The 23,707-nt window shown below is 48.6% G+C and overlaps 1 protein-coding gene across 1 annotated transcript in view; it reads left to right on the top strand.

Annotated features, from left to right (window-relative positions):
* LOC133749851 (zinc finger protein 709-like) overlaps nt 1-10,582 on the top strand; it is a 48,890-nt gene extending 38,308 nt beyond the window's left edge. Inside the window, 2 exon segments of the mRNA XM_062179207.1 lie at nt 5,792-5,932; nt 8,868-10,582. The gene's annotated coding sequence lies outside the window, so the exon portion shown is untranslated.
* Nucleotides 10,583-23,707: the final 13,125 nt, after the last annotated feature.

The raw sequence follows: 23,707 nt of genomic DNA, 5'->3' as shown, positions 1-23,707 counted from the left end.
TATTTGAGGGGCAGAGAGATCTCCCATTGATGATTTACACCCTGATGCCTACAATAGCCGGGGCCTGGGCAGGTGTGAAGCCAGAAGCCAGGAATTCAACCCAGGTCTCCCATGTGGGTGGCAGGGTTATTTGAGCCACCACCTGCTGCTTTCTAGGGTGTGCATTAACAGGAAATTGGAACTATGTGTGCAGCCAGGACTTGATCCCAGACACTCTGATTTGGGATGTGGGTATCCCAAGAGTTTTCTTAACCACTTGGCCAATTGCCCATCCTTACCACTATAACATTTTTTTTAAAGATTTATTTTATTTATTTGAAGGAGTTAGAGACAGAGAGGTCTTCCATTGGCTGATTCACTCCCCAAATGGCCACAACAGCCAGAGCTGAGCCCATCTGAAACCAGGAGCTAGGAACTTCTTCCAGGTCTTCCACACAGTGCAGGGGCCGAAGAACTTGGGCCATCTTCTGCTGCTTTCCCAGGTATATTAGCAGGGAGCTGGATCAGAAGTGGAGCAGCCAGGACTTGAACCGGTGCCCATATGGGATGATGGTGCATGCAGGCAGGGACTTTAACCTACCATGCCATAGCGCCAGCCCCACCGTCATAACTTTACCACAGAATAAGTGCAAGAGTTTATTATTGTGCACTTCTACAAATACGTACAAAATTTTACAAAAAGATTCACAACACAGAGATCCATTTATGTGATACTCTGGCAAAGTACAGAGAACCTAACAAGTCAGTAGTGAAGGGGGTACTGAGTAGATAGGCACCACAAGAACAGTTTTTTGGGGCAGAATGGTCACCATCTGGGTGGTGCTGCGAGAGGGAAAGCAAGATGCCAACTGAGATGCTCCAGTGTCCACCTCCCCAGAGACCAATTTGAACAGCCACTTGCACACTACTTTCACAAGAGTGGGGAAAGTCAGGGGAGAGACCACAGAGCCTTATTTCAGCCTAAGCAAATCTGAAGAAAGGAGAGAAAGAACTGTGCGTGTTACCCTTCCCCAGATCACGTAGCACAGAGTGGAGATGCTAAGTGATTAAAACTGGGTGTGGGACAGAGCTGCACAGCCCCTGCCACCAGGCCCATCGCTGCAGCCTGAGTGCTTGGTGCTTCTGTAGCCAGGCAGCCTCCATCAGACCCTAGCCTTGTGGGTTAGAGCACAAGTGGGGGTCAAAGACACTGCCCTGGAGCTCACATGAGACCAGCACCGGGTAAAGCAGAAATGCCTGTACTCCTAGGGTAGTGCTTACATAGAGATGGAGCCTCTGCTTGGTATTTGGCCGAGGCCTGTTCTCCAGTGGGAGCAGGTCCACTCATTTTGGTGTCACCACCATCAGAAGGCGGGCTGGTGTGTATTCCTGGAATTGTGTGGGGCCCAGTGTTTGTAGTACCCACCTGTCATTCAGCCTGCTTGCAGTCTGCTCCAGCTTTGGGCAGACAGCAGGGACCCATGGGACTGTCTTGGGACTCGGTCCCTGTTCCCAGCCCAGTGCCTGTTGACAGCCTTTGGCTGTGCTTCAGTGCTGAATGGGATTCTCTTGTCCCAGTTGATTGACCTTATACCCTAGCCAGCATCACCAGTGGCTGACAGGAGGAGCAGCAGATTATAGCAGGGTGGGCTTTGGTCCTATTCCCTGGCTACACTGGTTTCAGTGGGCTATGCACTCTTGGTATGAGCTCTTATCCTGATATTGGTAGACACAAGGCTGGTAGTCTGAGCCTACAGCCCCAAAAAGCGACTTCAGTCAGACTTAGGGAGAGGCAGCGAGCAAGAGAGAAATTGATCCTCCATCCATTCAGTCACTCCCCAGTTGGCGCCAATGGGCAGGGCTGGGCCAGGCCAAAGCCAAGAGCTTCATCCTGGCTTCCCATGTGGGTACAGGAGCCCAAGTACCTGAGCCATCTTTCGCTGGTTTCCCAGGGCATTAGCTGGGAGCTGGATTGGAAATGGAGCAGCCAGGACTTGAACTGGTACCCATTTGGGATGCCAGTGCTGTACGTGCTACATGCTGCAATGCCAGCCAACCCCTTTTCATGGACTGCCTGTTTCAGGCTTAACACACTAACTGCAGATTTAGGACAGCTTTGTATTTGGGGAGTACTGTAGGACTTAAAATGTAAAACATAAACAGTGGACCTGGGGTGAAGTAGCAGAAGTGTCCCTGGGCTCAGAGAAAACAGACTGCTTAGATCTAGAAGGACAGCCACCAGCAAAACAGATTCAAAAACCTAATCCTTCAATGCACAAACATGCACAACCAGCTGAGTGGTGGTGTAACTGTATGTGAACACGTACAAAAGTACTTAAAATGGCACCATGGCTGGGTACCTCAGAGCTCATAGAAAATGGAATGAAAAGATACTGGGTTGGGGCCGGCGCTGTGGCTCAGCGGGTTAACACCCTGGCCTGAAGCGCCGCATCCCATATGGGCGCTGGTTCTAGTCCTGGCTGCTCCACTTCCCATCCAGCTCTCTGCTATGGCCTGGGAAAGCAGTAGAAGATGGCCCAAGTCCTTGGGTCCCTGCAGCCACATAGGAAACCCAGAGGCTCCTGGCTCCTGGCTTCAGATCAGCACAGCTCCGGCCATTGCAGCCAATTGGGGAGTGAACCATCGGATGGAACACTCTCTCTCTCTGCCTCTCTCTCTCTCGCTGCCTCTCCTCTCTGTGAAACTATGACTTTCAAATAAATAAATAAATCTTAAAAAAAAAGATACTGGGTTATGACAGTGCCTACAACACTGGCATCCCGTTTGAGAGCTGGTTTGAGTGGCAGCTGCTCTGCTTCTGATCTAGCTCCCTGCTAATGCACCTAGGAAGGCAGTAGAAGATGGTCCAAGTGCTTGGGCCCCTGCACCTGTGTGGGAGACCTGGATGGAGTTCCTTGCTTCAGCCTGGCCCCACCCAGCTGTTGTGGCCATTTGGGGAATGAACCAGTAGATGGAAGATCTCTCTTTCGCTAACTCTGCCTTTCAAATAAATCTTAAAAAGATAAGCTGATTTTGGTGCTAAAATTTTCAGATCCGTGTACTTTCTTGAGAATATGCATTTCTATGAACTTTTTAAAGACCCCCTTTTATACTTTAAAATAATTATTAAAAAAAAACCAGTACTTTCAATATGCTTGGAGAACATTAAATTCTCCTCTTGCTTGATTATTATTCCGAAAGATTTGAAAGGCACAGTTAGAATCTTCCACCTGCTGTTTCACTCCACAAATTGCCAGAATAAAATAGCTTTCATGTTGCTTTTGTCATCTGTTTCTTTTCAGAATTTTGCACTCCTTGAAATGCAGGTTAGGGCTGAACTCAGTTTTTATGTAGGAAGATATTTATTAAAGTTTATTTTGATGCCAAAAACACCTGAAATCCATGCATACCAAAGGTCTTCTACAAGAGATCATAAGAAATGTGTTATGAAAAAAATGCATGAATTTCAAGTATTTTTGGTACCAAAATAAGCCTGTCTTTTAATTCCTTTCCCCATGAAGTTTTGAAGTTCCTGCAAAACCAGTTTAGAAATTGACAACTAAACTAAACTCATATTGTCATGTTGCAGGACAAACATAAAATTGGTCTTCTCAAATTTAATGGTTTTAAAAACTGAAAAGTAAATCTTACTGAAATTTCTGGGATACAATGAAAGCATTGTTTAGAAACAGATTTATAGCATTAAATACATACATTAGAAAGGAAAAATAGGCCGACACCTTGGCTCACTTGGCTAATCCTCCACCTGTGGCGCCAGCACCCCGGGTACTAGTCCTGGTTGCTCCTCTTCCAGTCCAGCTCTCTACTGTGGCCCGGGAGGGCAGTGGAGGGTAGCCCAAGTGCTTGGATCCCTGCACCTGCATGGGAGACTGGGAGGAAGCACCCAGCTCCTGGCTTCAGATCAGCGCAGCGCCGGCCGTGGTGGTCATCAGGGGAGTGAACCAACGGAAGGAAGACCTTTCTCTCTCTCTCTCTCTCTCTCTCTCTCTCTCTCTCTCTCTCTCATTGTCTACAACTCACTCTCTGTCTCTCTCTCACTGTCTAACTCTGCCTGTCAAAAAATTTTTAAAAAGGAAAAATATAAAATGTAACCTTCCACTTTATGACACTAAAGAAGAGCAAAAAACACTGGAAAGGCAAGAGTACTTAGACTCACAGACAAGAAGAGAGTAAGCTGTGTTGGCCCACACAGGGAGTCACATGGGAGTAGAGAACAAGTGGGTGTGAAGGGAAGGGGAGATGATGTGTCTCTGTTTCCATGGGAAGATGCGGTTGGTGTTTGAATAAAACTGGGCAAGGCAAGCAGGGAACTGACACACTGTACTATAGTCTGACAAGTCTATAACACTGTATTTATATAATGTTGTAATAGACTCTAATAGTCATTACATTTGTTTTGATTATATATAAGTAGTAAGTATTAAACTATACCACATTATATATATATGAGAGAACTTAAAATTTGTGGGAAAATAAGAGATAAGTATATTTTGGTGCAAAAGTTTTCTGAGATCTCATGAGCAGTTTTACCATTCACATCTATGTCTACAACTGTTGTAACTTATTATCTGGGGGGGACTGGTTCCAGGACACTACCCCCCCCACACACACACACAGACACCAGAATATGCAGATGCTCAAGTCCTTTATATAAAATGGTGCAGTATTTGCATATAATCTAAGCAGTCAGTCCTTCTATAAACTTGACTATATGACTTATAATATGCAAAGTAAATGCCATGTGAAGACATATTGTGTTGTTTATGGGAAAAAAACTGTATGCAGTACAGACACAGTTTCAAATCTGATTACTTGAACCCATGGTGTGGAACCCACACACAGGGCTGTAGATGGTATAGAGAGCACTTCCAAAAGTTCATGGAAAATGCATATTATAACACTACACATGGATTTCACAATTTTTTTGCACCAAAATGAACATCTTATTTCAATTTTTCAGAAACTTTTTGAAATATCTTTGTGTATATGTAAAATAAAAAATCATATTCTGTACTAAGGAACACAAATCTGAGTATGGTTATAAAAGGCCTCAACAAAATACCTTAAGAGAGAGAAATGGAGGCTTTCCTACATTCTTCATAGTCACATCTGTCACAAGGAAAGGAAAGGTTTCCCACATTGTTTACCTGTCATGTCCACAGTGAGATACGATTTACCCAGTCAGGGATGAATAATGAACAAGGACTTTCTCCACACACTGCACTCACATTTTTTCTTTTCAGATCAGGACTTGGCATCTGGCTGAAGATTTCTCCAACTGTTCACTTCCACAGTCTCTAGTAAATAACTGCTGTAAAAACCAGCATAGTATTAAATGCAAAGAGTGAAGGATTTCTGCCACATGTGGTTACCATACAGTGTGACTCCCCACAGCTATCAATTCAGTGATATGTATGCAGTTTCACACTGAGCATGCATGTCTTATTTTAAAAATAATTTTGGGTAGGAACTTTACAAGAATAATTATTTTGTTTGCTTCTTTCTAAATGTTCATGGCAGGTTGATTCCCTCAAGGGGCATGGCTTCCTCTTGTCAGGGTGAATCACCTTTGATTTCTCCCAGGGTTTTTGTTCTTATAGGCAGTGTTCTTGTCTTCCCATTTTTCCTCCTAAAATGGAGAAGTAGAAAAATTACCAGATTCTAGGTGTACTGCAACCATGCCTCATTTATTCATCAAACTAGTATTGTCTTTCCACTTTCCAAACTGTGGAATAGCACTGATAAATACCGTTCTCCAACTGAGTAAGTGCAGAAATCTTCTTACCTACAGAAGCCCAGTTCCTGAAGGTTTCCTGCATCACATCTCTGAAGGATCCAGCAAAGACCACTCCTCTGGGTGAAGTTCACAACCACATCCTCCAAGGCCACTGAGTCCTAAGACATCTCAGGGGAGGATGAGTGAGATTGGCAGGTAGGTACCTAAAATGTTTACCTGAAACTGCGGTCTCAGCATTTATTCCATCCTTTGGTTGTCTCTTACTCTCTTTTCCTACCCACTTTCTCTACAACTGAAACATTCAGAAAGGCAGCAGCAGAGTTGGAACACTGTCACTGATGGATCCAGTGTGCAGTAAACCGAGTTTCTCTTGGTAGAACAGGTGTCTAACGAGTCCCAGCCCCTGATGTGCAGAGGAGGGCTAATGTTAGTTATCCAGAGCTGCTTATCCTTATAAATGCCTGCTCACAGGCCTGATCTTTGCTGGTACCAGGGAAATGAGGCTTTAGGAAGGCTCCCACCACCTTAAGAGGTAAGAGTGAGTGGTTCCAGGTACCTCATTGACTTATGCTTCACCTCTTTCCTTTCCAGCAGTGCCTTGGGGATCAGTCTCCCCAAAATACTCTGGGCACCAGGTCTCTAGTGAGTTTCCCTGGTAGACAACATTTCACCTGTTTTAGTTACAATGTGAATCCATTCTGTGTGACAACACCAACAGAGACCAGCTGGAAACTCAGGTGGTTTGCCTCATGCCCAGTGTAAAAAATCAAGTAATATAAGACTAAGGATGGCTATTTAATGGCACTAACAAAGCAGTTGAGCTTTTTATTGGATAGTGTCAAAGCAGAATGGGACAGGAAAATGGTACTTGTTCCTCAGAGATGGCACCTTTTTCAAATGATGGTCTTAGGTAATTTTAGTCTGACAGAAACGTATACAAGTCTACACACAATAATCACTGGGATGTATCACTCACAGCCTCTGACACCAGTAGAGAGATGTACTAAGACAAGGAGACCACCACTCACATTCTTATTTTAATCTCATTAGTATTAATTTATTCAAAGTTAAGAGGAGGCAAATATAAAGGAACACTGGGTAGTGAAAAATAACAGTGAAGGCCGGCGCCGTAGCTCAACAGGCTAATCCTCCACCTAGAGGTGCTAGCACACCAGGTTCTAGTCCCAGTCGGGGCGCCGGATTCTGTCTTGGTTGCCCATCTTCCAGGCCAGCTCTCGGCTATGGCCCAGGAGTGCAGTGGAGGATAGCCCAAGTGCTTGGGCCCTGCACCCCATGGGAGACCAGGAGAAGCACCTGGCTCCTGCCTTCGGATCAGTGTGGTGTGCTGGCTGCAGCGTTGTGGCCATTGGAGGGTGAACCAATGGCAAAGGAAGACCTTTCTCTCTCTCTCTCTCACTGTCCACTCTGCCTTTCCAAAAAAAAGAAAAAGAAAAAGAACAGTGAAAGTGAAAACTAGCAAGAGAATCAGGATGCTGGCCATCCAGGAGGCAAGAGGGAACTAAGCTGGCATCAGAAAACATGGTTCAACTTCTCATATTTAGAGTAAGATCTTCATCTGTTGGTTTCCTCTCTAAGTGCCTGCAATATGGGCCAGGCTGAAGCCAGGAGCTTGGCAACTCAATCCAGATCTCCCATGTGTATGGTAGGAACCCAGCAACTTCAGCCACCACCACTGCTTCCCTGGATGTGCTGCCGCAAGAAGTTACAACCAGGAGCAAAGCTGGGACTCCAGGTGCCCCAGGCAACATCTTCACTGCTGCACCAAAATGCTTGCCCCCAAAACTAAAGTTAAGCTCAGACTGGCATGTTACATGGTTGTTCAAGCTTAGTGCTATAAAAATGCAGAAGTGGAGGCCAGCATGTGGCTCACCAGGTTAAGCTGCTGCCTACAATACCTGCATCCCATAAGAGCACAGATTCCTGCTTCCGACGTAGCTACTGCTAATGCACCCAGGAAAGCAGAAGATGGACCAAGTACCTGTACCCCTGCCACACACATGGGAGACCCAGATAAAGCTCCTGGCTTTGCTTGTCCAGTCCCAGCTGTTGCGGCCATTTGTGGAGTGAACCAATGGATGGAAGACACTCATTCTCCCTTCTAGTCAGATACCATGGCCAAGTGAGATTGATTCCTGAAATCCAAGGATGGTTCAACATATGCAAGCCAATCTGTAATACACCACAATCATCAGTTTAGGCAGAAAAAGCATTTGACAAAACACAAAATCCACAACAACCTAGGAATTCAAAAATCCCACAGGAACATTAGAATCGATGAAATACGAAACAATTTCCCACTAAGCTCAAGAGAAGACAGGATACTTCTTTTACCATTTCCATTCAAGACTATTAAAAATCCTGGCTAGAGGGGCCGGCACCATGGCTCACTTGGTTAATCCTCCGCCTGCAGCACCAGCATCCCATATGGGCGTCAGTTCTAGTCCCAGTTGCTCCTCTTCCAGTCCAGCTCTCTGCTGTGGCCCGGGAGGGCAGTGGAGATGGCCCAAGTGCTTGGGCCCCTGCACCTGCATGGGAGACCAGGAGGAAGCACCTGGCTCCTGGCTTTGGATTGGTGTAGCTCCAACCATAGCGGCCATTTGAGGGGTAAACCAACAGAAAAGGAAGACCTTTCTGTCTGTCTCTCTCACACTAACTCTGTCAAATTTTAAAAAAGGAAATCCTGGCTAGAGCAATTAGCAAAGGACAAGAAATAATTTTGTTTCTTCCTTTCCAATTTGGATGCACTCATTTCTGTTCACAGGTGAGATGACCTCACATATACAGAAAATCATAAAGAGGCAAAAACAAAAACTGAACTAATAAAGAATTGGGCAAAGTTGCAGGATAAATTCAACATGCAAAAGTCACTTTAATTTGTAATGTGAAAAGGAAGCAAAACAATACAGCAATAGCTTGGAAAATAATAAAATACTTTGGTATTAAGGTAAAAGAATTTTACAAGATGTGCTGAAACAAATTAAAATACAAGTAAAATGGGAATACATCTTGCTCATGATGCCATTATTGCCCCAAATGGTCTACAAATTCAACATAATCTCTACCAAAATCCCAACAATCTCCATCTTTCTCTTTTTCACTTTTTCAACAGAAATTGGAATGCCCATTGGGAAATTCACATGGAATCTCAAGCCACCCTGGAAAGGAACAAAGTTGAAAGTCTCTTCTTGATCTCAAAACTTACTCAGAGTTACAGTAATCAAAGCTCTGCGACTGGCATAACCAATGGAAAAGAAGAGAGAGCCCAGAGACACCCCTTCACACATGTGATAAGATTTTGAACAATGTGCCAGGACATTCAGTGGGAAAAGTGCTGATAAAATGGAGTACTCACATGCTGAAGTCTAGAGCTGGATCCTTACCTGGCTTACACTATCTATAAAAATAAAACCAGCATTGGCACAGTGATTCAGGACAGTGCTTGGGAATTGCAGAGTTCAAGTCCCTGCCCCTGGCCACACTGGGCAGCAGCAGTGATGGGAGACCCAGACTGAATTCTGTGCTCCTGATTTTGGGTTGGACCAGCCCCAGGCGTTAAGGCCATTAGAGGAATAAACCTCTGTGTGTCTGTGCCTTTCAAATAAAATGAAAATAACAATTTATTAAGAGCATGAACTAAGGGGCTGGTCTTTTGGTACCACAGGTTAGCTACTCTGCTTCCAATCCAGCTCCTGTTGATGGGCCCAGGAAGGCAGTGGAAGACGGCCAAATACTTGAGTCCCTGCCACCTATGTGAGAGACCCAGATGGCATTCCTGGCTCAGCCCTGACTGTTGCAGCCACTTAGGGGAGTGAACCAGTGGGTGGAAGGTGTCCCTTTCTCTGTCACTGTGCCTGTCACATGAATAATTTTTTTTAAGATTGTATTTATTTATTTGACAGAGTTAGAGAGAGAAAGGTCTTCCTTTTCCGTTGGTTCACTCCCCCAAATGGCTGCCACAGCTGGCGCTACACCAATCCAAAGCCAAGAGCCAGGTGCCTCCTGGTCTCCCATGCGGGTGCAGGTGCCCAAGCACTTGGGCCACAGCAGAGAGCTGGACTGGAAGAGGAGCAACTGGGACTAGAACCCAGCACCCATATGGGATGCTGGCGCCGCAGGCAGAGGATTAACCAAGTGAGCCATGGAGCCAGCCCCGACATGAATAATTTTTTTAAAGGACTATGAAATCCAAATTTATCAAAGATAAAAGTAAAGCTAAACCTAAACAACTCTTACAGGAAAATACAGGGCAGGGATTGGTGTGCCACAGTGGGTTAAGCTGCTGCCTGCAATGCCAGCATCCCTTATGAGCGCCAGTTCAAGTCCCAGCTGCTCCACTTCCAGTCCAGCTCCTTGCTAACGTGCATGGGAAGGCAGCAGGTGATGGCCCAAGTACTTGTGGCCCTGCCATCCCTGAGGGAAACCCAGATGGATCTCTTGGCTCCTGGCTTCAGCCTGGCCCAGCCCATGCCATATCTGTCATTCTGCATTTTAAATTCATAACATCTTAAAAAATAAAAATTATACTGAACTGGCATAATTATTTTTTTAAAAAGAAAATATAGTGCAAAAGTTTATTAGCACTGGATTTGGCGATGCAGAAACTCAGTCAACAAAGGGACATACTCAGGTCTGACCTCATCAAAATGAAAACCTTATATTCCTCAGGGCCTGCTATCAACATAATAAAAAGGTAGCCCATGGACAAATTATAGAAAATTAGTGCAAATCATATACTTGGCAAGATGCTAATAGCAAGAACATCCAACAGAGTCACACACCCTGTACAATGAAGACACCTGATAAATGAGCTACTATAAGGCATCTAGGAATACCTAGTGCCTGGGAGACCTCATGCTGTCTCCCCAAGGTCAGAAATTACAAGGATGCCTGCTCTCACCACTTCCATCCCATCTAGGAAAGGAGGTGCTACCAAGTCAGATCAGGCCAGACAGCCGTAAAGTCACATGGATTCTGTCACTGCATACAGCTGGGTGTGCCTGCACAGACACCAACTCAACGTCAGAGGCAACGGCCTGAAGACAACAGACTTCCAGAGATACACGCACAGCCTCTGTACCCTTCACTATCTCCCTCTCCTTCTGGCTGTCCTTGCCATTTGATACCTTATGTATTTCATATGTGTTTTCTGTCTCCTGTAATGGCAGCTTTCAGTGGATGGGGCCAGCTGCTGGGTTTTATTCCCAGCAGCACTAGGTCTGGTACGCAGGAGGCAAGTACTTGAAAAACCACTGGGTTCACACTACACAAACAGGCTTTACATAAACCTCATTGACAGCCCACATCCACTGGATTTTCATGGGCTGAATTGGCCTCAACATCATCACAAGTGGCAAAGCGCCATCTTGTCCCCAAAGGCAGGGTTTCCACAAATGAGCTCAAAATGCAGGTGCACACGAAAACCTGCACAAGGACGTCTATAGGAACACTGTCGTAATTTTCAATTTTCAAATTATGGAAGCAACCAAAATGAAAATGTGTTTATCAGGGTGAGAAGTACAAAACTAATACATAAAAACCAATTATACATTGTACACTTGCAACTAAGTATGTGGAAATGCATGGAAGAGAGCATCCATTTACAGTAAGCACTCAAAGACTAAACACATAGGAATAATAAGAGAAACCTTGTTACTCTGAGAATCTACGCACATTGTTGGCATAGTGGGTAAAACCTCCACCTGCAGCACCAGCATCCTATACAGGTACCAGTTCAAGTCCCAGCTGCTCCACTTCCGATCCAGCTCCCTGTTAGTGCACCTGGGAGGGAAGCAGAAGATGGCCCAAGTACTGGGGCCCCTGCACCCATGTGGGAGACCCAGAAGAGGCTCCTGGCTTCAACCTGGCCCAACCCCAGCTGTTATAGCCATTTGGGAAGTGAACCAGTGGATGGGACACTTCTATCTCTCCCCTCTCCCCCCTCCCCCCAACTCTACCTTTTAAATAAATGAATCTTAAAAAAAAAAAAAGGCAGTAGTCCTGGGGTAAGCCACTGCTTTGCAACATGGGCGTCCCATATTGGAGTGTTGGTTCAAATCCAACGTGCTCAGCTTCTGATTCAGCTTCCTGCTAATGCACCTGGGAAAGCAGTGGACAGTGTGACTCTTGGGTCCTGCAGCCACATTGGAGACCTTGATGGAGTGCCTAGTGCCTGGCTTCAGCCTGGCCCAGCATTTGCTGTTGTAGGTATTTGGGGAGTGAACCAGTAGATGGGAGGTTTCTCCCCAACCCCGGCCCCACAACACCTTAACTAAATATATAAATAAATCATTAAACAAAGTGCAGTATTCTTCCTAAACCAATCTACAGATTGAAGACAGTCCCTATCAGAATCCTGGGCGATTGCCTTGTAGAAACAGAAAAGCTGACGCTGAAATTCATATAAAATTTTGAGGGACTCCGAATACCAGAACAATCTTGAAAAAGAGCAAAGAAGGGCAAGTCACACTTCTACAATTTAAAAATGTGATTCAAAGCAGTAGTAATCAAGAGTAGTAATGGCACAAGGAAATGCATTTAGAACACTGAGTGAGCAGCTCCAATCACCAGGCCCTCCACAGTAACAAGGAAAAACGGAGTTGTCAAACTTTTTGTGAATTTTTTTTAAGATTTATTTTATTTATTTGAAAGAGTTACAGAGAGCAGTAGAGACAGAGGCCTTCCATCTGCTGCTCCACTTCCGATCCAGTGCTCTGCTGTGGCCTGGGAAAGCAGTGGAGGATGGCCTAAGTCCTTGGGCCTCTGCACCCACATGGGAGACCCACAAGAAGTTCCTGGCTTCAGATCAGCTCAGCTCTGGCCATTGAAGCCATTTGGGGAGTGAACCAGCAGATGGTAGACCTCCCTCTCTCTCTGTAGATCTGCCTTTCAAATAAATAAATCTTAAAAAAAAATCAAAGGTAGACAGCAACTATGTGAGTACAGGATCAATCTATATATGTATGTGTGTATATATATATATATACACTCATATATACACTTTTAGCCATATAATTTTAGTATACATAACTTTAGCATAAAAACTAATTATAAATTTGTTATAACTAATAAACTATTTTAGTATATTAAAATATGTTTTTATATTTAACTATAAATAGTTATATAAATATAATATTATCAAAGTGTTGAGTCTTAGAGCCAGCATTATGGTTAGCAGGTTGAGCCACTGCCTACAAAGCAAGCATCCCATGAGTCCCGGCTGCTCCACTTCCCATTTTGCTCCCTGCTAATGCACCTGGGAAAGCAGCAGAAGATGGTGTGTGGGTCCCTGCCACCCATGTGGGAGATCCAGATGGAGTTCCAGGCTCCTGGCTTCAGCCTGGCCTTGTCCCAGCTGTTGCAGCCATTTGAGGAGTGAACCAGTGAATGGAAGGTCTCTCTTTCTTCATCTCCCCCCCTCCCCCGCCAACTCTTGCCTTTCAAATAAATCTTAAAAACAACAGACAAGCCAACAATTATAGTGGACACCAACATGTCTCAGTAACTGACAGCAGGCAAAGTCAGTGACAGTACAGTTCACCTCAACAGCATCAGTCAACTGAGTTCGATAGTCATAGACTACTTCAACAGCAAAGTACCCTTCTCAATCACAGGGAGCATTCGTGAACAAAAGCCTAACATAAACTTAAACCTACAACACCAACTTCCTAACTTTTAGATTTATCTGAAAGAGTGACAGAGATCTTCCATTTGTTGATTCACTCCCCAAATGGCTGTGGCTGTGCCAGGCCGATGCCAGGAGCTCCATCCTGGTCTCCCATGTGGGTGGTGGGGGCCCAAGTCCTTAGGCCATCCTCTGCTGTTTCCCAGGTGCATCAGCAGAAGTTGGGTCAGAAGCAGAGCACCTGGGATTTGAACTGGTACTCCCATATTGCAAGCAGCTGTTTAATCCACTGATCCACACACTGGCCCTGGAAGTGTAAATTAAAGCAACAGTAAGATACCACCATACACTAAAACACAAAACACTGACAAATGCTGGCAGAAATGTGGAAGAGAAAACGCTTACTCATTGACAGGAAACAGGACTGCTTCCTGGGAACAAAGCTACACAGTCTTAGCGCACAACTCGGCACCTACACTCCTAGGTGTCTGCCCAAGTGAGCAAAAAACTTAGATCCACATAAACATCTAAATGAAACATTCATGGCAGCCAGGTTGTAACTGCTGAACATGAGAAGCACCCAAGGTGGCTCTGGGAATTAATGGGTAAACCGTGTGGTTCAGCCATGCAATGGACTCAGTCATGAGGAACGCATTATCAAGCCATGAAAAGATTTTTCACACAAAGGTGCTGACTGCCCTGCTGAGTGAAACGGGCCCATCAGAAGTAGCTACATACAGTCTGAGCCCTTGTGTATGTGTCACACTGGAACAGGCACATCTGGAGAGACGGGCAGTGGGAGTTAGCAGTGGGGTTGTTAACCACTCGAAATTTGGCCCGGGCTTCCCACTGCTCAGAAACCAATACTCAAGAGCCAAAGGTTGAGTAGGGAAATAGGTTTATTCAAGAAGCCACATCCTTTGGGGTGGCAGATTTCTTTTGGCCTAAATCTGCTCTCCTCACACTACAGGCTAGCAGGAGGGCTTTCAAAGCAGGCAGTGAGGACAGCGAGGGGAGCGAAGACAGGGCGGCTGCATCCTGCCCTCCAGCCAGGTATTCAGGGGCCGCTGGAGTTGCAGGGGCTCCTGTCACCCAGCAGCCATAACCACAACCCATGGGCATGCTGAGCATGGAAGGGCAGCCACCTGACCCCTGCAGCAGCCTCCCCTCCCCAAGGCCAGTGTCTGGAGCTCAAGTAAGCTTTATTTATCCATCCAGCAGAGCAGACACTCCAATTGGCCACAGGCCCAACAGGCACCTCCTGTTCAGCAGAGCGTCAGGAAGAAAAGGCAGGTGTCTGCAGTACGGCCAAGGGAGGACCAGGGGGAGGTTTAGGGCACTGCCCTCTCTCTGGATTTGGGAGGTAGCAGACTGCTTCTCACCCAATTACACAAACTTCACTTCCCGCACTGTGGCTCTCCTGGGGCGCGGCCACCAGGGTGTCTGCCAGGATTGAACAGGTTTAAGAGAGAATCCTGGTGCACCAGGTAAAGTGGTCATGTGGATGTCTCCTTGCCCGGTTTTCAGGCCTGGCTGCTGTGTTTCCTATCCAGCTTCCCACTAATGCATCCTGGGAGGCAGCGGTGATGGCCCGGTGCTTGGGTCTCTGCCACCCATGTGGGAGACCCGGATGGAGATCCTGGCTCCTGGATTTGGCCTGGCCCAGCCCTGGCTCTTGTGGGTAATTTGGGCAAGAAACCAGTGGATAGATGATCTCTCTGCATCACTCTTTCAAATACATAAATCTTTAAAAATAAAACAATGGCTTAAAAATAAATGTTTCCTCCTCTCTATAGAAAAAAAAAAATCCCAACCTCTGAGAAACCTTCAGATCTGAGACTAAATTAAGATTTATTTCCGTTGAAGACATCTAGAAACAGCCATAAAACAAAGTTGCAGCCCCAGGAAGGGTGACACTCTGACACACACACACACACACACACACCCTGTGGGTCCCCAACTTTGCTCCATGTCTGCTCTCAGCCTGAAGGGAGGCTCCCCAGGAAGGAACGCCAATGCCCTCGCCCTGTAGACTCAGCACTGGCTGCAGGTCTCTAGTCCCTGGTCAAGGCTAGTCACTTTTTTTTTTTAAAACAAGATTTTCCATCTGCTGGTTCACTCCCCAAATGCCCAAAGCAACCAGGGCTGGGCCTGGCCAAAGCTAGGAGCATAGAACCCAGTCCAGATCGCCCATGTGGTGGCTGGGACCCAAGTCCTTGACCATTATCTGCTGCCTCCTGCGGTGCATGTTAGCAGGAGGCTGGATGGGAAGTGGCATAGCCAGGACTTGAACCATGTGCTCTTGATATGGGGCGCCGCTGTCCCAGGTGGCATCCTGACTGCTGTGCCAAGTGCTCACTCAAGGGAAAGAAACGGTCAGGCACTTAGACAGTAGAGCTCAAAAGGAGAAGCAGCAGTTTCTACCCTTCTCAGACAACAGGGATGCCACCAAGTACCACCTCCATGACAGCACTGTGTCCTGGAAGCCATGCACTGCACTGGGGTGTGTCTAAGCGTCACCAAGCCTGAGCCCATGGGATTCGGCTTCAAAGTGCCATGGCCACACAGCAGGAAAAAGAAGAGTAAATTATTCACTGTCACAGGTCCGCCCCTCTGGACAGGAGAGGAATTCACGTTCTGGGGAATTTTGTAACTTCCCAGTGTTGCCACTGTATTATTTTTCTGCAGTCAGTATGGGAGGGAGTTTCCCAGTCTCTTCCCATGGTAGCATTCAAAATGCCAAACCCTGCCGGCATCACGGCACAGCAGGTTGGGCCTCCTGTGATGCAGGCATGCCACGTGGATGCCGGTTTGAGTTCTGGCTGCTCTATTTCTGATCCAGTTCTGCGTATGACCTGGGAAAGCAGCAAAAGATGGACCAGGTGTTTGGGCCCCTGCTACCCACATGGGAGACCCAGATGGAGCTCCTGGCTTCAACCTGGCCCCGCCCTGGCTGTTGTGGTCATTTGAGGAGTGAATTAGCAGATGCAAGATAGTCTCTAATTCTGCCTTTCAAATAAATAAATACATCTTAAAAAACAAATGCCACACCCTGGAATTGCATTTGTGATCAACTGAAAGGCAACAAACCTAAGAAAAACATTGTGCCATTCTGGAGAAGGAATAAAAGGCAGATTTTCCCTAGTGGAATGGAAGACCAGACATCGAATGCTTCTTTCCGAAAACCACAGCTGTGTGCCCAGGTGTGCTGGACAGCTCAGGTCTGGGGGGGCCTGGGAGCCTCTTCCTCCCATCACGAGGCTCAGAGAACCCCAGTGGCAGCCTGGCTGCCACCCAGGTTTATTCCAGGACTGGACTGCAGCTAGGGACAGGACAGCTGCTGTCCGTGTCCCAGGCGTGAGTGACACCATACCAGAGGGTTCCCTCCACCCCCCGACCCGGGGGCTGACAGCTGCTGCACACCCCGGGCAGTTCTGAGCCTGGAAAGGTTGACAGGGTCTGAGGGCACCACATCCAGCAGCTTCCAAGCAGGGTGCTTTGGGAAGGGGAGAGGCGGGGAGTGCAATGCGCCTGCGTGTGGACCATTCCACACCGAGAAATTGACAGGACCCTGCCTTGGTCTGCAGCGTCGTTGCAGGGGGACACAGCACACAGGGCCATGGAGAGGGCAAGTGGTGAGTGCAGGCAGGGGTCGACCACTGGCCTGAGGAGGAGCGAGGCTGGATGGAGACTTTGCCAGCCATAGGAAGCTGAACCCCTGGAGAGAAAAGAGGAGTTAGGGAGCCCACAGCTCACAACTCCTCTCCTGCGCTAACTATTTCCAGAGGTGCCTGGAAAGCCTAAGAGGAAAAGGGAATTAAAAGATGTCTCTTTTGGTGAAAAAAAAATTGCATCTTAGTCTTCTCACCATTCACAATCTGCTTGAGCTTTGCCAAGGGCCCTGGTACACAGCATGGTCCCGGACGATGCTCCTGCCTGGCACATAGCCTGGGGAGACGCAGGGCTGGGCTACAGGGCTGTCCAGAGAGGGCTCCAGCCTGGCCACTGTGACCAGCGCATGGGGATGGCACAGGCCACCCAGGCTCCATCTGCCAGCCCAGCCCCCAGCCCAGAGGCCTTCACGGGAGGCAGGGGCAAGCAGTGTAACTGGGGAACTCTCAGGTGCCTTCCCCTTCCCACCCCGCAGCTGGGGCCGCCGACCCCATGCACATCATATCCTGGGTTCCTGATGTCCCCATAGCCTCCCTACTGCAGAGTGAGGCAGAGCCTCCCAGGGCCATGGGCCCTCAACAAAACTTGAACTCTTCTGCCTCTTTCTAGGTGGTGACTCTGATTGGACCGTGGCGCCCCTGCCCCCAACACCTATGCACCCCCTGGGGCCCAAGGGACAAAAGTGACCAGGACACGTGGCCTAGTGCAGTCAGCACAACAGGATGTGTTCACAGCCCCACTCAAGCCTGCACGGTCTGTGTGCCCTGGGGAGCTCCAGCCTCAGAACAGGCTGGGAACCGGAGGCAAGGGCCAGACTCTGGGCGAGGCTGTTGGTGGCACAGCCGAGGACTTGTCATAACTCACCTCTTGATCCCCTCAGCTCCAGCAAAGCACACACACACACACCAAGGGACTGAATTATTAAATGCATGGAAAAGCCACAGCTGTGAGCGGTGATGTTTTTATAAAAGCATCAGAAGGGAAGAAAAACATCTCATCTGAACTGGTTTAGATAAGCAGCCCCCACCCTGTGGCAGTGCCCAGAGAGGCGGCAGGTCACTGTGCATGTGACCCTCCCATGAACCCAAGTCACCTGGTGCTGGGACATGACTGGGCCTTACCAGCGCCAACACCGTTTTGAGCTCTTGCTTGCACTGGGAGCTGTGACTGATCCATGAGACCGGCCGCCCAGGGCGGTAACCAGCAGGCCCACAGGCTGCCTGAAGGGCGTGTGGCACTCTGGGGCTGTGTCTCCTTAGCCACGGGAGGCCCCACTGGCCTGGAACGCCCTTCACCTCACCGCTGAGGCCTGATGGCGACTCTGAGGTATCTGAGTGTCACCCCGAGGGGACACGTTTCCCAGCTCACCTGGACCCAGTGATCACGACATTGCAACAGCCCTCTGTGCTCAAGGAGTTCTACCTATTAGTGTCCTGCGTTTCCACAGACTTTTACTTACTCTGTTTCCACATGCAGAACAATCCAGGAATTCACTTTGCCTCCCTAGACTTATCAATTAATTCAAAGAAAAAACCAGGGCCAGGGCTGTGGTGTAGCAGGTAAAGCCGCCAGCTGTGGTGCCAGCATCCCATATGGGTGCTGGTTCGAGTCCTGGCTGCTCCACTTCCAATCCAGCTCTCTGCTATGGCCTGGGAGAGCAGTGGAGGATGGCCCAGGTCCTTAGGCCCCTGCACCCACATGGGAGACCCACAAGAAGCTCCTGGCTCCTGGCTTTGGATTAGAGCAGCTCCAGCTGTCACAGGGCCACTTGGGGAGTGAACCATCAGATGGAAGACCTCTCTCTGTATCTACCTCCCTCTGTAACTCTGCCTTCAAACAAATAAATCTTTAAAATAAAATAAAATAAAAAGGTAAAGACCCTGCCCCTCTTGTAACAAATTCTCAGCAGGGACCAGAGAATAGACCACCCTGGCTGGGGTGCAACAGTCCCCACTCTCACCAGCAGGAGACTCACCTGCAGGCAATTTAAGGCTGCGACGGAAACAAAATCAAATTTATAAAAACTCTGCTGGACACATGCCAGGAGAGTCTGGCTGAGAGCGTGACCTTGACCTTCGTGGAGTTTCTTCCTGCTTCCCAGGGCTCTGCTCCCTGGCTGGACTTGTTCTGAGCAGCTCCAAGGACAACTTCCTGTCCCTCCCTCTGCAGGCCTGGCTCCCCACTGCAGGGAATGCACCTGCTTCACCACACCGGCACAAGACCCTCAATCCCACTGGCTTCCGAGTAAGAAACCAGCAGTGGCCCCGATTCCTACTGTGTCCTTGTGTACAGCAGAGGCAGGAAACACTAAGACGTTTTATACGGATTTAAAAATCGGCCAACAGAGTCCTTTGAGAAAACAAATGCAAAGAAGGAATATTCTTCTCCACACTGACTGTCAGGTAGAGCACACGCAGACTCTCCTCCTGTGTTTTAGTGGCTCCCGGGGACCCAGGGTGAGGCGCCACTCTTCTCTGAGGCCGCGGAACAGGACAGAGGGGGCTCCCACACAGCTCTGGTGCTAACCACCCTCTGCAAAACATGCTCTGTATAATGCATGCCATCCTTCCATGCCTTGTCCAATGCACCCTGGGCCGGGACAGCTGGTTTTACTGAGGGAAGAACGGGCCAGGGGTCCCATTTTGTCAAGCTGCTTCGTGAACGCCAAAGACTTAATTCAAATTCAATTTCTCTCTTCCTGTTTCAGCGCTTCGCTGCTAACTGTGGGGCATCCAGGGCCCATGGGTGCTATGACCACTGGGTATCTGGGCCAAAGCACAGCAGTAGTCCCATCTTTCATCACTAAACACTCAAACAAGTGCTGCCAATGCTCAGAACCCTGGACCACTCTAGGGAGGGCCCAAACCCCAGCCTCCCATTCCCAAAGCCAAAGGAATGCCCAAAACAGCCCGCTGGGCTCAGCAGAACTGGGGACCCAGGCTCAGGTCTCAGCAATGGAGCAGACGGAGCACAGCAGGGCTCACAGTGCCAGCCACCGACCACAGGCCCTTGAGGGTGTCCTGGGCGTCCCGTTGCCACTGATGGTGGCCGGGAGAATGCACCCGGAGTGCACAGTAGAGGCCAATGATTCTCACCCCTGAGGCCTCTCAAACAGGTGGGAGATGGCTGGAGCAGCCAAGGAAAGGGTCCCTGCCGACCACGTGCAGGCTCGGATCGGACAGGAGTTCCGGTTTCCTGGCTGTTGAGGTGTTTGGGGAGCCGATAAGCGAATGGGACATTTCTGTCTGCTTTACAAATACACTAAAAAGAAGGAAAATTGTGAATATGTCAAGTTACAATTAAATTTAAATTTGAAAACTGTAGCTCTTTTCCAAAGAGCCTCCTCATCCCCACTGAAGACTCACAAAGCTGCCTGCGTGCACCGGAAGTTTGTTCAAGCAAACCCAAAGCCCAGCTCGGGCGTCACACGGCGGCGGGATCAGCAACCGGAGGCCGATCGCAAGCAGCCAAGGAAGCGAAAACCAGTCAGCTTCCCCGAGACGATCCACACAAGCCGCTCGAATCTCTCCTCTGCCCTGGGGGCTCACGCGGCCCTGCAAAACCCGTTCCCTCCGGCCTCACCCTCGGCTCCAGCTCCGTCCTCACAACCTCGACGCAGGACCTTCTAGAAGCACGCCAGGCCGCCTGGCCACCGGCAGGAACCGAGCACCACACCGCCAGCCTTGGGAGGAGCGAGGCTGCACGTCCCCCAGACCCGGGAGCCACGGAGGGAGACACGCAAGCGCCCCCGAGCCGCCTCCGGATTCCACCCCCAGATCCCACCCGGCGTTGCCGCAAACTGGAGGGCCCCGGGGACCGCTGAAGCCCAGGGCTCAGAGCCCAGAGCCTGCGGCCGGCTCCACCCAGCTAGCTTCCTCTCTCTCTCTCCTCTCTCCCTCCCTCTGTCTCTCTTTCCTCTCTCTCTCTCTCTCTCTCGTCTGGGGACGGCCAGCCTAGCACACTATTTTCCCGCTTCTTGGTGTCCAGCGTCTCCCTTACAACTTTCCGGGCCCATGGAGGTAGCAGAGCAAAGGCCGCTTCCGCAAAGACAACCAGAGACGGAAGCCCAAGTGGGTCAAGAAGCCTGGAGAGCCTGTCACCCCAGGCACCCCCGTGATTGGACCGTTCTCGCGCCCCGCCCCCTGTCGCCCGAGTGACAGCCAATCAGCACGTGGCTGAGCAGGGCGGTGGCTTTGGGTTCGCCAAGCCGGCAGGTGCAACTGTGCTCAGGCTCCCTCCGACCTGTGTGCAGGTGGCCATTGCATTCTCGGGTGTTCATTTACTTTGGAGAAAAAATTTTAGATTCAGTTTGTGAATTTTTTTTAAAAATATTTATTTATTTGAAAGGCAGAGAGGTCTTCCATCTACTGGTTCACTCCCCAAATGGCCACAACAGAGCCAGGAGCTTCCTCTGGGTCTCTCACGCAGGTGCAGGGGCCCAAGTGTTAGCCGTCACAAAGCACACCAAACATCGGAATAAGGGAGAGGGTTTGTTTGGGGAAAACCCAGCAGACCGGAGGGAAGGGGTGAAGAGGGAGGAGAGTAAGAGAGGAGAGGAGAGAGGGAAGTGAGAGAGAAGGCTAGAGAGAGTGAACAGGAGAGAAGAGAGAAGCCAAGAAAGCCATGTGTTCGGGAACAGGCCCTTTTAAAACTTTGCCCGAGGGCAGGCAGGGAAACAGGAGCAGCGAATCCCATTAGGATGGGGGTGGAGCTTGACAACAGCGGTTGCGCCATGTGGCCACCGGGCTTCCAGCAACGGCGGTGGGGGCTAGAGCTTAGGATGTAGATCAGGGTGTAGAGCGCGCCATAGATAAAACTTCGCCAGTTTCCAAACACCAAGCACTTGGGCCATCTTCCACTGCTTCCCCAGGCCATAGCAGAGAGCTGGATTGGAAGTGGAGCAGCCGGGATTCGAACCCACACCCTTATGGAATGTCGGTGCTGTAGGTGGCGGCTTTACCTGCTAAGCCACAGCACCCACCAGTGAACTGCTAAAGAACTGGGAATGAATTCCAATTTTCACTGATGTAAGAAAAAAAAAAAACATTGACAGTTTATTACATAAATGTGGGATGTACCAGGAAATTCTCGATTCTCCCAACAGACTGGATCACAATGCCCAGTGGATTTATTTGAACAGTTTTATGGAGATTTGCATAGTCTACAATGTACTCGTGTAGTGTCATGCACCTCCATGGTTGTCAGCAACTTCATAGATATACACAGTCATGATGACATTACAAACACTGTCATTACCTCAACAAGAAATCCTGCTACACCTCTCCTGTCACTCCTGTATTATTTTCTGCCTGCAACCCTTAACGGTAGACTAGTGATGTAACTCCTGTGTCTCTATTTCACTGTTGTAGGTTTACATGTAAATGGAATGCTGTGGTGCGTGGGCTTTGTGACTGGCATCTTTCACTTGCTCCCCCCAACACACAAGGACATCCGTGTTGTGTGCACCGTGAGGCAGGAGGCGGTCAGGACTAGGGGAAGCCAAAAAGAGGAAAACTCCAGAGTTATAAAAGTTAAAAATCTGATATTTCTGCTTGAGAAGATGATGACTCAATACTGTGACCCAACAAAGAGAAAAGGCAGATTAAATCTTGAGAGACATCTGTCTCCAGCAGTTAGAAAAGTTCAAAGTTTCCTGTTTGGGTGCTGGTGTGCTGGGTTAGTGGGTAAAGCTGCCACCTGTGACACCTGCATCCCATATAGGCTCCAGTTTGAGTCCCGGCTGCTCCACTTCTGATCCAGCTCCCTGCTGATGCACCTGGGAAAAGCAGTAGATGATGGCCCAACTGCTTGTGTCTCTGCATCCATGTGGAAGACCTGGATGGAGTTCCTGACTCCTGGCTTCAACCTGGTAGCCCTGGCCATTGAGGCCATTTCGGGAGTGAGCCAGCAGATGGAAGATCAGGAACAGTTCCAGGCTTCAATTTTTATCTTTTGAGAAGCGAAGATGTGGGGGTTGGTGTACAGCACAAGAGCACTCCTGTTCCCTGGTTTATTCCCTCAGTGCCCACAATGGGTGGGGCTGGACCAGGTCATATCTTCCAGCTGGAAAGTCAATCTAGATCTCCCTGTGGGTGGCAGGGACTTGAGACTCACCTGCCACATCACAGGGTCTGCAGGAGCTGGAGCTGGTACTCAGACCCAGGTACTCTGGTAAGGGATGTGGGTGTCCCAGGCAGCATCTTAACACTCACCCCACATTTCATTTTATTCAATGAAACAGTTTTTGTCAAGGTCCCCGATGACCAGAATCTACAGTCAATCTTGCTTCCTCTTCTGCCACAAATTCAGTGACATGTGACACAGCTGGCCCCTACCCTCAACTTGAAACACGAGTCCTTTTGCATCAGGTTTATCACGGCCATGTCACAACATCAAGAATTTCACAGAAATTTGAAATTTAGTAAAAGTAGTTTCTGTATTTACAAGGTTCTCACCCAGTCTGTGTTTTCACAGACTTAGGGGCATCTAAGACTTTATTCTCTCCAAGCAGTTGCTCTCCACTGTGTTTTCATGGCTGTGAATGGGACTAAGATGGCCAAAGCCTTTGACACATGCTTCATTCACAGCAGTTACCCCTACTATGAATCCTCACATGTGCAAAATAGGTTGTGTGATGATGAACGCTTTCACACAGC

Source organism: Lepus europaeus, chromosome 20 (genome assembly GCF_033115175.1).
Source record: "Lepus europaeus isolate LE1 chromosome 20, mLepTim1.pri, whole genome shotgun sequence".
NCBI classification, from domain to species: domain Eukaryota; kingdom Metazoa; phylum Chordata; class Mammalia; order Lagomorpha; family Leporidae; genus Lepus; species Lepus europaeus.
This window is presented reverse-complemented; position numbering and strand designations above follow the sequence as displayed.